The 16,242-nt window shown below is 40.5% G+C and overlaps 2 long non-coding RNA genes across 2 annotated transcripts; both read left to right on the top strand.

Annotated features, from left to right (window-relative positions):
- Window positions 1-2,352: 2,352 nt before the first annotated feature.
- Window positions 2,353-3,383, top strand: LOC130995223 (uncharacterized). Its single transcript, XR_009092103.1, has 2 exons — window positions 2,353-2,655; window positions 3,160-3,383. It is a non-coding gene; the product is annotated as an uncharacterized LOC130995223 (long non-coding RNA).
- A 9,423-nt stretch (window positions 3,384-12,806) lies between these two features.
- LOC130995186 (uncharacterized) lies at window positions 12,807-13,837 on the top strand. Its single transcript, XR_009092087.1, has 2 exons — window positions 12,807-13,109; window positions 13,614-13,837. It is a non-coding gene; the product is annotated as an uncharacterized LOC130995186 (long non-coding RNA).
- Window positions 13,838-16,242: the final 2,405 nt, after the last annotated feature.

Genomic DNA, 16,242 nt, shown 5'->3' with positions numbered 1-16,242 from the left:
TTATTTTTACTCAAGTCGTGGATTATTTCCGACTCGTGAGTTAATTAAATCTGCGGATTTAATTTATATATCAAGACAACGAACAAATTAAATCTACGGATTTAATTTAGATTCATTTTACAACTTATCGATTTTAGCGAGTTATCACATGTCGAAATCGAGATTTATGTAAATATACAATATTCCAATCACATTGATACATTGATGTCCACAACTCATAATAACATACAAAGTCATCAGTATCATTACACAAACTTTCTTTTTGCTCCACCATGCTTTTCTCCCCATTCATACAACACCACCACTCAACACTCAAGTGCACTCCATCGCCCCTTTGCCTTCCTAGCCTACAAGTTCAGCCAAAACACTCCCTTAATCACTAGCAAACCAAGGGAAGTAATTAGTCTAAGATGCTGCCAGAAACTCCAAGGTGAGATTTGGCTTTCATTCATCCGGTGCTCTGCCACTTCAAGGTAAGCTTGGCTTTACTCCTTTCATCTCCTTCCATTAACCAACTGCAATTACTAAAACAACAACATTCGATCTATTCAGTTCAGTCATTCCAGCTCATTTAACTCAGCAACAACAGCCAACCAACATTTATACATCAAGGTATTTACACTATCTCAGTCACCCTCTCAACATACGCATCTAGCATCCTCAAGCATGATTAGTTAAGCCTAGAACATCAATATGCTTCACACACAAATGGAAAAGAGAAAAACCTCAGCTCATAAATCGAATATAGACTTGCTAGCATGCTCACACACATAGAGTGCTAAGTACTAGATTCTTACTCGAGTAAATCTATACTCATATCGAAACTCAATCACGCAACGAAAAGAAAAGAGACGGAGAATTGAAACTTAGCTTTAATGTGAGGAGTGGGCGACTGCCTGCTCTGAATCGGAAGCGACGCACCTCCGCTCGGTCGGAACGGCGACGAGGCAGAACTTTGCTGCTTGTCGGAACTCGAAGGACCGAAAAGGAAGGGCCGGAGAGGCAGCGGCGCCTCAAGACAGTCCAGCGACGCGGCGAATCTCGCCGATTTCAGAGTAACAGCAGCGGCGGCATACCCATCGCCCGAATCCAGCAGCAACGGCTCGGTGCACGACGGCGGTGGCGATTTCAGGCGGAGCAACGCCGGTTTGAGGCGACAACCTCGCCGAAGATTTCAGGAGCAGCGGCGGCGATTTCTGATTTGAGAGAATTAGGGCTCCTCACTTGGGGATTCCCCATTAAATCGAGGAAGGAGAGAGGACGAGCGAAGGCTCGGCCTCCACCGCGACTCCAGCCAGACGGACGACGGAGAAGGCGAACAGACGGCGGCCGTGCGCACCCTATGGCGGAGAGGGCAGACGCCTGTTCCAGACGAAGGGATGGAGAGGAAGCTACCCCACGCCCTTTTTCGAGCGGAGGCCGAAGGCGGAAGACCAGATAGACGGCGGCCGAGCTCCTTTACGGCGAGGCGGCGGCTGCGGATTTCGGAGCGGCGACGGCAGCGCCTCGGCTGGAACGAGAGGAAGAAAAAGAGAGAGAGAGCTCGACTGTTATGTTGAGAGAGAGAGAACCGAGATGTTTGGGGGAAGAAGGATTTGGGCTTCTTTCCTTATTTATGAAAATTGGGCTTAGTTTAAATGGGCTCCTATTTTAATTGAGTTGGGCCAAATTTTTGGGCTTTAATTATTTATTCATTGGGCCTTGTTGTATTTATTTTCATGTGGGCCTTTATTATTTCTCTTTGGGCCGAATTTACTAATGAAAGCCCAACTGCATTCTATTTTAATTGGGCTTTCTTGATTTTATTGTAATTGGGCCTCTGAAATTATTTATATGGGCCGATTTTAATTACTGATTGGGCCTCTGATATGGACCGATTTTAATTTCTGATTGGGCCTCTGAATTTATTTATATGGGCCTTTGATTATTCACTTATTTGGACTGCTGTATCATTTCAGTTGGGCCTTGGTTATTTTATTTCATTGGGCCGAATTTATTTAAATTGAAGCCCATTTATTTTATTTTAATTGGGCTGTTATATTATCTTTGTTGGGCCTCGTTTGAATTATTTAATTGAGCCCAGCTAATCAAATTATTTATTTATTGAGACAAGATTTATTTAATTACTTGAGCCGATGAATTATTTCAATTGGGCCTCTCATGTTAATTATTCAAGCCAATTCTATTTAATTAATTATTAGGCTGCCTTATGTTGAGCCTTTTAATTATTTAATTTTATAACATTACTTGTTCCTATTTTTTTTAAGCCCGATTAATTATGAGGTTTTAAAGCGAATAAGTTGAAGTATTTATTTATTTTCTATTGACTACGAGGAATGGGGTTTATTTAATTGACGGATTAGAACACCCCGAAGAGAACGGATTAATTTTAGTTAATTATCCGGCTTCATGAGACGAGACGTAGCTTTTGTTTAAATCCGATAGCCTGGATTAACAATAGAAATTCCCTGATTATTATCTTAGAATAATAGTTCATGCATACGAGGTTCATGCATAGTTAAATTATGCATTCTCATTTAATTGAGAATTTTCCCTCGATTTAAAGTCTTACGTTATTTTCTCGGATTAAAGGTCGAGCGCAAGAATAAGAGCTCGTCAAGGAGTTACTAATCTGTAGCAAAGCTTTGCTATCAGGTGGGCATTACTTTCATATATATCAAATGAGTTTAAATGTTACGTTCAAGCAAGTTATTTCATGACTAAATTAATTGAAGTTATTTCAAATATTGTCTTGCCATAAAATATTTAAATTTCAGTATGATATCTATCTGATGTGACTTTAATCATGTAATCGAATTCGGGTCTTGAGCAGTTGATAGCTATCCTGCCTTGACTAGTGTACACCAGTGACCGTGAGTCATCTAGCGGGTTGGCCGGTCAAGTGACCGTGAGAGGTGGCCACCTCTCCGGCACAAAGTTCCAGATATGATATATTACAAGAGAACTTAGACTGCAGTCGAACTTTAAGAATCACAAATGAATTTAGTAAGCTTGGGCCTTTTAGCGAAAAACTCCCTTGCTATACTGTTTACTATGGCATGACAATTTACAGTTTTGAAGCATGTATTTTATACTTAGGCATACGTGCCCACTGAGTACTTTTGTACTCAAGCCCTGCATATATTTCTAAATGTGCAGGTTGAGCAGCTGCCGATGGTGATGAAGTGACGAGCGGGATTCTTTTATCTTATTATATAGTAATGAACTCTAGGGTTACATGTCTTCATACATGTAATCAGAATCATATTCCGCTGCGTACTCAGAAGTTTTATGTTTATTTGGCTAAGTCAGAGATATCTGAACTTACTAGTTATTTGAGTCTATACGACTAAACTTCTGTTATATTATAAATATCCCTTTGTTTAATGATGAAATGCGATCCTTCCTGGTTTGATTATCCCCTTTCTACCCCGCTTCTAATTTCCCTCCATTAGTCACGATTTCCCGGCTTAATTATCCTTAATTAGGACCGGACGTTGACAGAGTGGTATCAGAGCAGTTCATTTGCTCTGAACCCTAGAGTTAATAAATTTTTCTAGTATGATCACTAGTATGAAAGAGTCAGTCGGCAAAAGCTCAGCACTTCATCACATCGCTATGCTCAACAGAAAGGAATGTAACAAAAAGTTTTGAATGTTGAAGTTTATATTTCGCCTTGATGCAAATGTTGATTTTACTTATGCCTTTTTATGGAGATGTTACTCAATGAACTTAGATGCGCTAAGGATGCATGATCACTGTTATGAACACAACAATAGAAGGAATTTAGCAAGAACATTTTTGCTTTTCTCTGTAAATTGAGGCGATGAGTAAGTTACAAAGTTAGTGAACCAGACGAGAAATCAACAAACAAAATACAATGGGGAGTAAAGAAAAGTGTCACACACGAGATAGTGACACGGGCATAGATCTTCGTTCGGATTATTCACGCGAGGCGGATACCGAATCAACTATTGCCTTAATCAGAGTATAGTGGGAACACTTTTCATAGTAATAAGAATCCCCTACATAGTTTGGAAACTGCAACATAGCGGAGTTATCTCTTTTCAAAAACCTAATTAGTACTAGTTGCAGCATATTTAAGACTTCACGAGTTATATATTCGAGTCTAGTGTTAGGCTCTTATGATTATAATACCGTGGTTTGAATTTCGAGACCTCAAGTAGAATTATTACCTTACTGTTGTAGATATGTTTGAACCCTACTGTTTTTGCCACCTATTTTGATATTCGTGAGTTTGATTATGCGACCTTCATGTATAGATGGCGAGGATGCGCTTTACCAGACGACGGCCGTTGCGTCGAGATGCTAGTCCGGATACTATCAGGAACTCATATTTTACTTATCGCCGATGCCACGGTGATGACTTAGGCCAATTCTTGGCCGGCTTCCATCGACACTGGGTCGCTGCAAGAGACCATGGGATATCGGACTATGACGGAATGGAGCGGCTAATGGATTTGCTGCCATCAGAATGGCAGGGATGGGCGAGGATGATTTCCGCTCACTACATCACTCGTTCTGGCAGGTCCTATGACTTGCATTATGACTTCTCTGGATTTACTGCTGAGATCCAGGCACAATTCACTCGTTGGGGAAATGCTCCTCGAGGGCCGTATATACGTCCGGGAGACCTTGCTCGAGTCGGAGTACCTTCGCCCGACGAACTATTGGACCCACTTCCGGAGCCGACTCCACCAGCAGCCCCTATCTTAGGGCAAACCAGGAGGCACGACACTGAGGCAGGCCCCTCTAGGCCTCAAGCCTACAGAGATTTTCCACCTGGCACGGGTTCAGTGCCATTAGTCTGTGAGCCACCATTGTCATCGAGGCAGTTGAGCAAGGCAGAGATAGCAGCCGCTATGGTCGACGTTGACAGAGTCTTAGCCACTACCATTGATTTCCTCAATAAGGGAAAAGCCCCGGCCATGGACGACCGCCCAACTCTTCGAGTCACCTTGAAGATGATTCGCTCAGCCATCATTGGCCAGGCAGCAGGTGAAGGAGGGGGTGAGTCGCACCCATCTGGCGGAGAAACAGATGAGGATCCAGAGGAAGATCCGGAAGAGGATCCAGAGGAAGACAGCCATGCCCCGACCCAGGGATCTTGTACCCGATCTTCTTAGACCGGTTTATATATATGTCTAGTATGATGTTATTTAAATATTCCAGAAACATAGATAATTTTAATGCTTTTTGTATGCCATATGCCGGCATAATCTTTTGACTAGTATTAGTACGGATACGCGAAACCTTGGGGCGTTCTGTGATTGAGTACTTTTTGTAATGGCTTCGCTGAATAGCCAGTTCATCATGTGTGGTACTTACATAGATCTTTGAACCTAGATTTTTATGATGATGTAAAGTCCTCATTGAGGCAATTTTCCCTATGTTATATATGGTGATCTTATTGGTTTTTCGCAGCAAGTCGTTCCGCTATGTTTTATTTATATATTCGCTTAAGTTTTAGCAAGAGCAGAACTCGATGAGTTAAAGAGTAACTATAGAAATGATAGTATGGCCTTATTGTTTTTTTTTGCGCTGACAACTTGTGTTTAACCCAATAGAATGCCGCCAAAACGAGGACGACCAAGAGGAGGGGGCAGGATTCCCCGAAATGAAAGAAGAGACCCAGAAACAGTGCCAGAACCAGAACCCGAAATAGTTCAACCACCTGTTCAGCCAGAACGACGGATTGAAGAATTATTCTTGCGACAGAACCCACCTACATTCAACGGGACAGGAGACCCGGCAGAAGCTGAAACTTGGGTTCGCGCTATTGAACGCATTTTCAACTTCCTGCGTTGCACCGACCAAGAACGTCTGACTTGTATGTCCTTTCAGTTGACTGGGTCAGCTGATTTCTGGTGGGAAGCACGAATGAAAACGATGACAGCAGAGCAGTTAGAAAATCTGACCTGGGAACAATTCAAAGCTGGTATATATGACAAGTATATACCCAAGAGCTACCGCAAGAAGAAGGAAGCTGAATTTTACAATCTAAAGCAAGGGAAGATGTCGGTAACTCAATATGACAGGATGTTCTGCGATATGTCTAGATATGCGCCGGAACAAGTGGACACAGATGAGAAGATGGCTGAAAAGTTTTGTGCTGGTCTGAGGCACGAGATTAGGATGGCCTTGGCAAGCCATGGAGGATTGTCTTACACTGAGTCGCTCAGTCGAGCGTTAGACATTGAGGCAGCCATGCCAGGAGAAAGACTTGCAATTGTACCTGCGCCAGCACCTCCACATGATCAAAATCATAATCAGAATTTTAAAGGAAAAAGGAGATGGGACAATAGTAACCCGAACCAAGGTGAGAAGAAGCCATGGCAGGGACGGGTCTTCCAGTCACAGGGCTATGGAGGTCAGAGTGCACCGAAACAGATGGAAAATAACCAACAGAGGGCCCCACATTGCCCCAAATGTAACAAAAATCATGTGGGAATCTGTAAGGCCGGCAGTGATAGTTGCTATATCTGTAACCAGAAGGGGCACTATGCAAACCGGTGCCCGAATAAGCAACATGGAACGAGTTCAAGGCCAAACCCACCTATCCAGGCTCCGCATCTGCGAGCAATTCAAGCTTTGCCCCAATCATACCCAAGGCAGCAACCACAGTATCAGCAGCCACAACAGCACCAACAGCTACAGTACCAACCCCAACCTCAACAACCATATCAGCAACAGGCCCGCCAACAACAGCAGCGACAACAGAAACAACATGAAAAACCTCGTCATGCTAGAGCCTATGCTATGAGGCAGAAGCAGCCCGAGAACAACCAGGGAAACCTGGCAGGTATGGGCATGCTACTCAATACTCCTGTTGTACTTCTATTTGATACGGGCGCATCGCATACTTTCATCTCAAGTACATGTGTTGATACATTAAAACTTAAAATGGAAAGAGCTGACCAGGAGTTGAGTATATCATCACCTATAGGAGGGATGACGACAGTAGATCATGTGTGCTTGAACCTAGAACTGAACATAGGGTCACACAAGATTGTAGTGAACAACTCTTATGTTATACCGATGGGAGATGTGGACATAATCCTAGGAATGGACTGGCTAGCCGAGAACTATACCACCATCCTTTGTAACGAAAGACAGATATTGTTTCGACCCCCAGGAAGGGAGCCGTCACATTTCCACGGAATTAGTATGGGAAGAAGAAAGATGATCATCTCCGCCCTACAAGCAACGAAAATGATGAAGAAGGGATACCCAGCTTACCTCGTATACTTGCACGGAGAACTGGGTACTGAAAAGAGTATAGAAGATGTAGCAATTGTACGGGACTTTTCAGATGTATTTCCAGAGATTCTGCCAGGGCCACCACCGGACAGACCAATTGAGTTTACCATTGATTTGGAGCCCGGGGCAGCTCCCATCTCGAAGGCACCGTACCGGATGGCTCCTAAAGAATTGGAAGAACTCAAAATACAACTGCAAGAACTTTTGGAACTTGGATTCATTAGGCCAAGTGTATCACCTTGGGGTGCACCTGTACTTTTTGTGAAGAAAAAGGATGGCACATTGAGAATGTGCATAGACTATAGGGAACTGAATAAAGTGACACTAAAGAACAAATATCCTCTACCAAGGATAGATGACCTCTTCGACCAGCTCAAGGGAGCAAGCGTGTTCTCGAAGATTGATTTGCGGTCTGGTTATCACCAGCTGAAGATTCGACCAGAAGACGTACCTAAGACGGCATTTCGAACTAGGTATGGCCACTACGAATTTGTAGTTGTGCCATTCGGGCTAACTAATGCGCCAGCCGTGTTCATGGACCTCATGAATCGAGTGTTCCATCCGTATTTAGACAAATTTGTCTTGGTATTCATAGATGACATCCTGATCTACTCGAAGAACGAGAAAGACCATGAGGAACATCTGAGAATTGTCCTAGAAACGTTGAGGACGGAGCGCCTTTACGCCAAATTCAGCAAGTGCGAGTTTTGGCTCAGCGAAGTCACATTTTTAGGACATATTGTGTCATCAGAAGGGATTAAAGTGGACCCTGAAAAAGTGCAAGCGGTGCGCGAATGGAAATCGCCTACTAACCCTAATGAGATAAGAAGTTTCTTAGGATTGGCAGGTTACTATCGGAGGTTTATGGAAGGATTTTCCAAAATTGCAAGGCCAATGACGCAACTACTCAGGAAGGGAATAAAATTTTCTTGGACAGAGGAGTGCGAGAAGAGCTTCCAAGAACTTAAGGAGAAGTTAACTACGGCACCAGTGTTAGCCGTCCCAACAGCTGATAAGGAATATATGATCTACACAGACGCGTCCAAAAATGGACTTGGTTGCGTGCTGATGCAAGAAGGAAGAGTGATAGCATATGCGTCACGACAACTTAGGCCACATGAACTGAATTACCCGACTCATGATCTGGAGTTAGCTGCAGTGGTGCATGCGCTAAAGATTTGGAGGCACCACCTATATGGAGTTAGGTGTGAAATATTCACAGATCATAAAAGCCTGAAATACTTTTTCGAGCAAAAGGACCTCAACATGAGACAAAGGAGATGGCTCGAACTAGTGAAAGACTATGACTGCGGTATTAACTACCACCCAGGCAAGGCCAACGTAGTGGCTGATGCATTGAGTCGTAAGACCCAATCTAAATTGGGAGCTCTCATCACTCGAGAGACGGTGCTCATAAGGGAATTTAGCAAAATGAGCATAGAAGTGGTTAAACCACCAGGGACGATAGCAAGCGTTGTGGCAACAGTACCTAACTTGAGGAAGATGATCGTAGAAGCACAAAGAAAAGACGGGAAGATGGAAAAACTACGGGAAGCAGTAAGGAAAGGAGGCGTCAAGAATTATCAAGAAGCATCAGATAATGTTATCCTCTTTGAAGGAAGAATATGCATCCCCCACGATGATGAGCTTAAGGATAAAATCATGAGTGAGGCTCACGATACCCCTTATACTGCCCACCCAGGCAGTACTAAGATGTATCAGGACCTAAAGAAACACTTTTGGTGGGAAGGAATGAAGAGAGACATAGCGTCATTTGTGGAGAAATGCCTAGCATGCCAACAGGTGAAGGCCTTACATCAAAGGCCATATGGAAAACTACAACCGTTGGAAATCCCAGAATGGAAGTGGGAGCACATAGCAATGGATTTTGTGACCAGTTTGCCCAAAACAAAGAAAGGAAACACTGCCATTTGGGTAATAGTGGATCGACTCACAAAATGTGCTCATTTTATACCAATACCGATCACACATGGGTCAGACAAGCTAGCTCAGTTGTATGTTCGAGAGATTGTACGCTTACACGGAGTACCAGTGTCGATCACTTCAGACCGAGACTCAAAATTTACTTCTAGATTTTGGATGAGCTTACAGAAGGAGTTAGGCACGAGGTTAAATTTCAGCACCGCCTTCCACCCGCAGACAGATGGGCAGTCTGAAAGGACAATTCAGACCCTCGAAGATATGTTGAGAACAGTGGTGTTAGATAGAGGTGGAAGTTGGGAAGTAGTACTGCCGTTGATTGAATTTGCCTATAATAACAGTTACCAGGCGACTATCGATATGGCACCATATGAGGCATTGTATGGAAGAAAATGTAGATCACCACTTTATTGGGATGAAGTGGGTGAGAGAAAAGTTTTAGGACCAGACATGGTAAATGAGATGGTTGAGATAGTCCGCCAAATCAGAGGGCGAATAAAGGAGGCGCAAGATAGACAGAAATCTTACGCTGATGCACGCCGAACCGAATTACAGTTTGAAATAGGAGACAAGGTCTTCCTAAAGGTATCTCCTACTAAGGGGATAACTAGGTTTGGTGTCAAGGGAAAACTTAGGCCCCGATTCGTAGGACCTTATGAGATTTTGGAAAGAATAGGCCCAGTAGCCTATAGGTTGGCATTACCGCCAAGTTTTGGAAACGTTCACAATGTTTTCCACGTATCACAACTCAGAAAATACGTTTTCGATCCAAAGCACATAATCCACCAAGAAGAGATGATCCTTTGCCCAGACTTGAGTTATGAAGAGAGACCAGAGGCCATTCTAGATCGAAAAGTACAACAACTCAGGAATAAGGCAATCACATCAGTGAAAGTCTTATGGAGACACCACGGACAAGAGGAAGCCACATGGGAGCTTGAAGACAAAATGAAGGATAAATACCCCGAACTGTTTTAGAAGAATTATGCAAATTTCGGGACGAAATTTTTGTTAAGAGGGGTAGTATGTAGTGACCCGCTCTTTTATAAATATTAAATCCAGTAATGAGTGTTTATTTATGTTCATCAGTGAATGAAAACGGTTATTATTCTGATATGAATTCAGCTTATGATCCTGAATTTATATTGTTTAAGCAGTCAATGATATTATTTCAGAGTTATAACTGACTTAGCAAAGTCACGTTATTTATTTAAGCGAGATGGAATTAGAATTTATTTTTACTCAAGTCGTGGATTATTTCCGACTCGTGAGTTAATTAAATCTGCGGATTTAATTTATATATCAAGACAACGAACAAATTAAATCTACGGATTTAATTTAGATTCATTTTACAACTTATCGATTTTAGCGAGTTATCACATGTCGAAATCGAGATTTATGTAAATATACAATATTCCAATCACATTGATACATTGATGTCCACAACTCATAATAACATACAAAGTCATCAGTATCATTACACAAACTTTCTTTTTGCTCCACCATGCTTTTCTCCCCATTCATACAACACCACCACTCAACACTCAAGTGCACTCCATCGCCCCTTTGCCTTCCTAGCCTACAAGTTCAGCCAAAACACTCCCTTAATCACTAGCAAACCAAGGGAAGTAATTAGTCTAAGATGCTGCCAGAAACTCCAAGGTGAGATTTGGCTTTCATTCATCCGGTGCTCTGCCACTTCAAGGTAAGCTTGGCTTTACTCCTTTCATCTCCTTCCATTAACCAACTGCAATTACTAAAACAACAACATTCGATCTATTCAGTTCAGTCATTCCAGCTCATTTAACTCAGCAACAACAGCCAACCAACATTTATACATCAAGGTATTTACACTATCTCAGTCACCCTCTCAACATACGCATCTAGCATCCTCAAGCATGATTAGTTAAGCCTAGAACATCAATATGCTTCACACACAAATGGAAAAGAGAAAAACCTCAGCTCATAAATCGAATATAGACTTGCTAGCATGCTCACACACATAGAGTGCTAAGTACTAGATTCTTACTCGAGTAAATCTATACTCATATCGAAACTCAATCACGCAACGAAAAGAAAAGAGACGGAGAATTGAAACTTAGCTTTAATGTGAGGAGTGGGCGACTGCCTGCTCTGAATCGGAAGCGACGCACCTCCGCTCGGTCGGAACGGCGACGAGGCAGAACTTTGCTGCTTGTCGGAACTCGAAGGACCGAAAAGGAAGGGCCGGAGAGGCAGCGGCGCCTCAAGACAGTCCAGCGACGCGGCGAATCTCGCCGATTTCAGAGTAACAGCAGCGGCGGCATACCCATCGCCCGAATCCAGCAGCAACGGCTCGGTGCACGACGGCGGTGGCGATTTCAGGCGGAGCAACGCCGGTTTGAGGCGACAACCTCGCCGAAGATTTCAGGAGCAGCGGCGGCGATTTCTGATTTGAGAGAATTAGGGCTCCTCACTTGGGGATTCCCCATTAAATCGAGGAAGGAGAGAGGACGAGCGAAGGCTCGGCCTCCACCGCGACTCCAGCCAGACGGACGACGGAGAAGGCGAACAGACGGCGGCCGTGCGCACCCTATGGCGGAGAGGGCAGACGCCTGTTCCAGACGAAGGGATGGAGAGGAAGCTACCCCACGCCCTTTTTCGAGCGGAGGCCGAAGGCGGAAGACCAGATAGACGGCGGCCGAGCTCCTTTACGGCGAGGCGGCGGCTGCGGATTTCGGAGCGGCGACGGCAGCGCCTCGGCTGGAACGAGAGGAAGAAAAAGAGAGAGAGAGCTCGACTGTTATGTTGAGAGAGAGAGAACCGAGATGTTTGGGGGAAGAAGGATTTGGGCTTCTTTCCTTATTTATGAAAATTGGGCTTAGTTTAAATGGGCTCCTATTTTAATTGAGTTGGGCCAAATTTTTGGGCTTTAATTATTTATTCATTGGGCCTTGTTGTATTTATTTTCATGTGGGCCTTTATTATTTCTCTTTGGGCCGAATTTACTAATGAAAGCCCAACTGCATTCTATTTTAATTGGGCTTTCTTGATTTTATTGTAATTGGGCCTCTGAAATTATTTATATGGGCCGATTTTAATTACTGATTGGGCCTCTGATATGGACCGATTTTAATTTCTGATTGGGCCTCTGAATTTATTTATATGGGCCTTTGATTATTCACTTATTTGGACTGCTGTATCATTTCAGTTGGGCCTTGGTTATTTTATTTCATTGGGCCGAATTTATTTAAATTGAAGCCCATTTATTTTATTTTAATTGGGCTGTTATATTATCTTTGTTGGGCCTCGTTTGAATTATTTAATTGAGCCCAGCTAATCAAATTATTTATTTATTGAGACAAGATTTATTTAATTACTTGAGCCGATGAATTATTTCAATTGGGCCTCTCATGTTAATTATTCAAGCCAATTCTATTTAATTAATTATTAGGCTGCCTTATGTTGAGCCTTTTAATTATTTAATTTTATAACATTACTTGTTCCTATTTTTTTTAAGCCCGATTAATTATGAGGTTTTAAAGCGAATAAGTTGAAGTATTTATTTATTTTCTATTGACTACGAGGAATGGGGTTTATTTAATTGACGGATTAGAACACCCCGAAGAGAACGGATTAATTTTAGTTAATTATCCGGCTTCATGAGACGAGACGTAGCTTTTGTTTAAATCCGATAGCCTGGATTAACAATAGAAATTCCCTGATTATTATCTTAGAATAATAGTTCATGCATACGAGGTTCATGCATAGTTAAATTATGCATTCTCATTTAATTGAGAATTTTCCCTCGATTTAAAGTCTTACGTTATTTTCTCGGATTAAAGGTCGAGCGCAAGAATAAGAGCTCGTCAAGGAGTTACTAATCTGTAGCAAAGCTTTGCTATCAGGTGGGCATTACTTTCATATATATCAAATGAGTTTAAATGTTACGTTCAAGCAAGTTATTTCATGACTAAATTAATTGAAGTTATTTCAAATATTGTCTTGCCATAAAATATTTAAATTTCAGTATGATATCTATCTGATGTGACTTTAATCATGTAATCGAATTCGGGTCTTGAGCAGTTGATAGCTATCCTGCCTTGACTAGTGTACACCAGTGACCGTGAGTCATCTAGCGGGTTGGCCGGTCAAGTGACCGTGAGAGGTGGCCACCTCTCCGGCACAAAGTTCCAGATATGATATATTACAAGAGAACTTAGACTGCAGTCGAACTTTAAGAATCACAAATGAATTTAGTAAGCTTGGGCCTTTTAGCGAAAAACTCCCTTGCTATACTGTTTACTATGGCATGACAATTTACAGTTTTGAAGCATGTATTTTATACTTAGGCATACGTGCCCACTGAGTACTTTTGTACTCAAGCCCTGCATATATTTCTAAATGTGCAGGTTGAGCAGCTGCCGATGGTGATGAAGTGACGAGCGGGATTCTTTTATCTTATTATATAGTAATGAACTCTAGGGTTACATGTCTTCATACATGTAATCAGAATCATATTCCGCTGCGTACTCAGAAGTTTTATGTTTATTTGGCTAAGTCAGAGATATCTGAACTTACTAGTTATTTGAGTCTATACGACTAAACTTCTGTTATATTATAAATATCCCTTTGTTTAATGATGAAATGCGATCCTTCCTGGTTTGATTATCCCCTTTCTACCCCGCTTCTAATTTCCCTCCATTAGTCACGATTTCCCGGCTTAATTATCCTTAATTAGGACCGGACGTTGACAGATTATGTAACTACTTTAACATGCAAACACTCAAAACATAGAGGTGCGGGTCTTGGGTACAACTGGGTTGACCCGTATCCAGATCCTGACCCGCATCCTGATTCAAACTCGCATCCTAACCCAAATCGTGTAAATGATACTATTCTGTCATAGAATGACATTGTTTGTAATTGACACTATTCTGTTATACAAATGACATTGCGTATAAAAGTCACTATAACATTGTAAATGACACTTGTGTATAATTGACACTTTTCAGAAATATAAATGACACGTCTTGCAATTGACACTATAAAATTGTAAATGACACTGTAATATTTTAAAATGTTACAGCGTCATTTATATAACCAAATAGTGTCATTTACACGATTTGGGTCAGGATGCGAGTTTGAATCCGAATGTGGATCACGGTTTGGGTGAGGGTCAACCCGGTTGTGCAAAACATGCATATATCAGAATGCCAGCAGCAACCCATGTATATTATATTGTATGTATTTCCATAGGTCCTTTCTTAACTGTCATATTATGGTTTAATTAATCAAATTCTCTAGAAAAATATCTCGGTCGATGAAATATAAAGGGACTTATTTAAACAAAATAATAGTTCAAAATCGATTATGAGTTACAGCATAAGAGCATGATTTACATAGTGTGACTGGTACCGGTTGCAGATTTGCCTCGTAAAAAAAGATTCTGGCATCTATCAACATGTATGATTTTACATGTTTTCAATTAGAATATGATTTTTATATCGGGTGTAACGTATACTCCTTCCACAGAAGAAGTTTATGTTGAAATTAAGAAAAAGTAAACAAAAGCATATAAGAAACAAAGAAAGCAAGAAAAGTATAGTTAATTATACCCAACAGGCCAACACGTGTAAACCACAAGCTTTAATTTACTTTCCTGCAAAACCTTAGCTAATGTTACATCCGTGATATGCACGGAAACAATCTTATGTTTTTGAGTAAAAATATTTTATAAGTTAATGGTATATTTAAATCTTATCAAATATTAATGTCATACATATGCTACTATTTTTATGTAGCACAAATTATGAAAATTGAAAAGTTACGTATTATCTTATATAAAATCAATTTATTAATTACATGATATTTATAAAATTTTATTTTAAAAATATAAAATATCAAAATAAAATTAAACAAAACAAAGAACAGAAAACAAATGAGCTTAAAAACTTATTAGTCTTCTAAAATAAATACAACAATGCAATCAAAGCAAAATATAAAATACCCCTTATATGGATATATAAAATATAAGGAAAAAAGATGGGCTCATGTACTAAAGTGAAAGTGCCCCATCTTTTGTGGATGCTAAATATAGTAACTGTATCCCATTTTTTGTGGACGAATGAAGTACATATTTTGCAGTACCTCTTTGTATACAATATTCATAGTTGTAGTTTTCCGACAGTCAGTCATTTTCACATAACACAATTCTCAATTAAACCACTACAATTTGTCACTCGAGAAATTGCTACATAAAATTATCCATGACTAAAAATTGATTTTTTCAAAAATAATTCTACACGAGATAATGATTGACCTTCACTTTTGTTTAATGTCATTGCATATAAAAGACTATGATTAGAAATGGCTCGGATTCACAATATCCATTTTGGATAATGTAATTTTATTTATGTTTCTAATTGGTGAAGTTCAATAAAATATCAATATGAGAATGATGTGGGACCTCTTATTTAGGTTCTGGATTGATGAAGTTTAGTAAAATTTCAATATGGGAATAAAGATTTAAGATAATTAAGAATGAAAAATGAAGAAAATGTCACGTTAGGTTGTGAAATATTGTACGCGGTGCCTGTAATATGTATTGGTATATATAATAAATTCAGTTATTGGCCAAAGTAATATTAGATAAATTTAATTATTTTTTTAATAATAATATAACTATTTACTAAAAGATAATTGACCAAATTAAATTGGTGCTGCAAATATATGTAGGATGAGATATTACACACAAGTATTTATATATAATTTAGTCAATATGGAGTTTGATTAAAAATCAATGTGGGATAAGAGATGTGACTTGTAAAAAAAATAAGAATGAAGGAAAATAGAGAAACTTTAAAATGCTTGAATTCTATAATGCCACATAAAATGTTTTGGTTTTCTTATTATAAAGAAGATTGGTGGAACTAAAGGGTCTAAGCGGGCATTGAATAATAATAATAATAAAAACAAAACAATAATAATAATATAAAAAATTGGGGCATTGAATTTAGGCGGGAAACTGAGAGCATCTAC

This window comes from Salvia miltiorrhiza, chromosome 7, assembly GCF_028751815.1.
Source record: "Salvia miltiorrhiza cultivar Shanhuang (shh) chromosome 7, IMPLAD_Smil_shh, whole genome shotgun sequence".
NCBI classification, from domain to species: Eukaryota; Viridiplantae; Streptophyta; class Magnoliopsida; order Lamiales; family Lamiaceae; genus Salvia; species Salvia miltiorrhiza.
The sequence above is the reverse complement of the archived record's forward strand: the minus strand, read 5'-3'. Positions and strand labels throughout refer to the sequence as shown.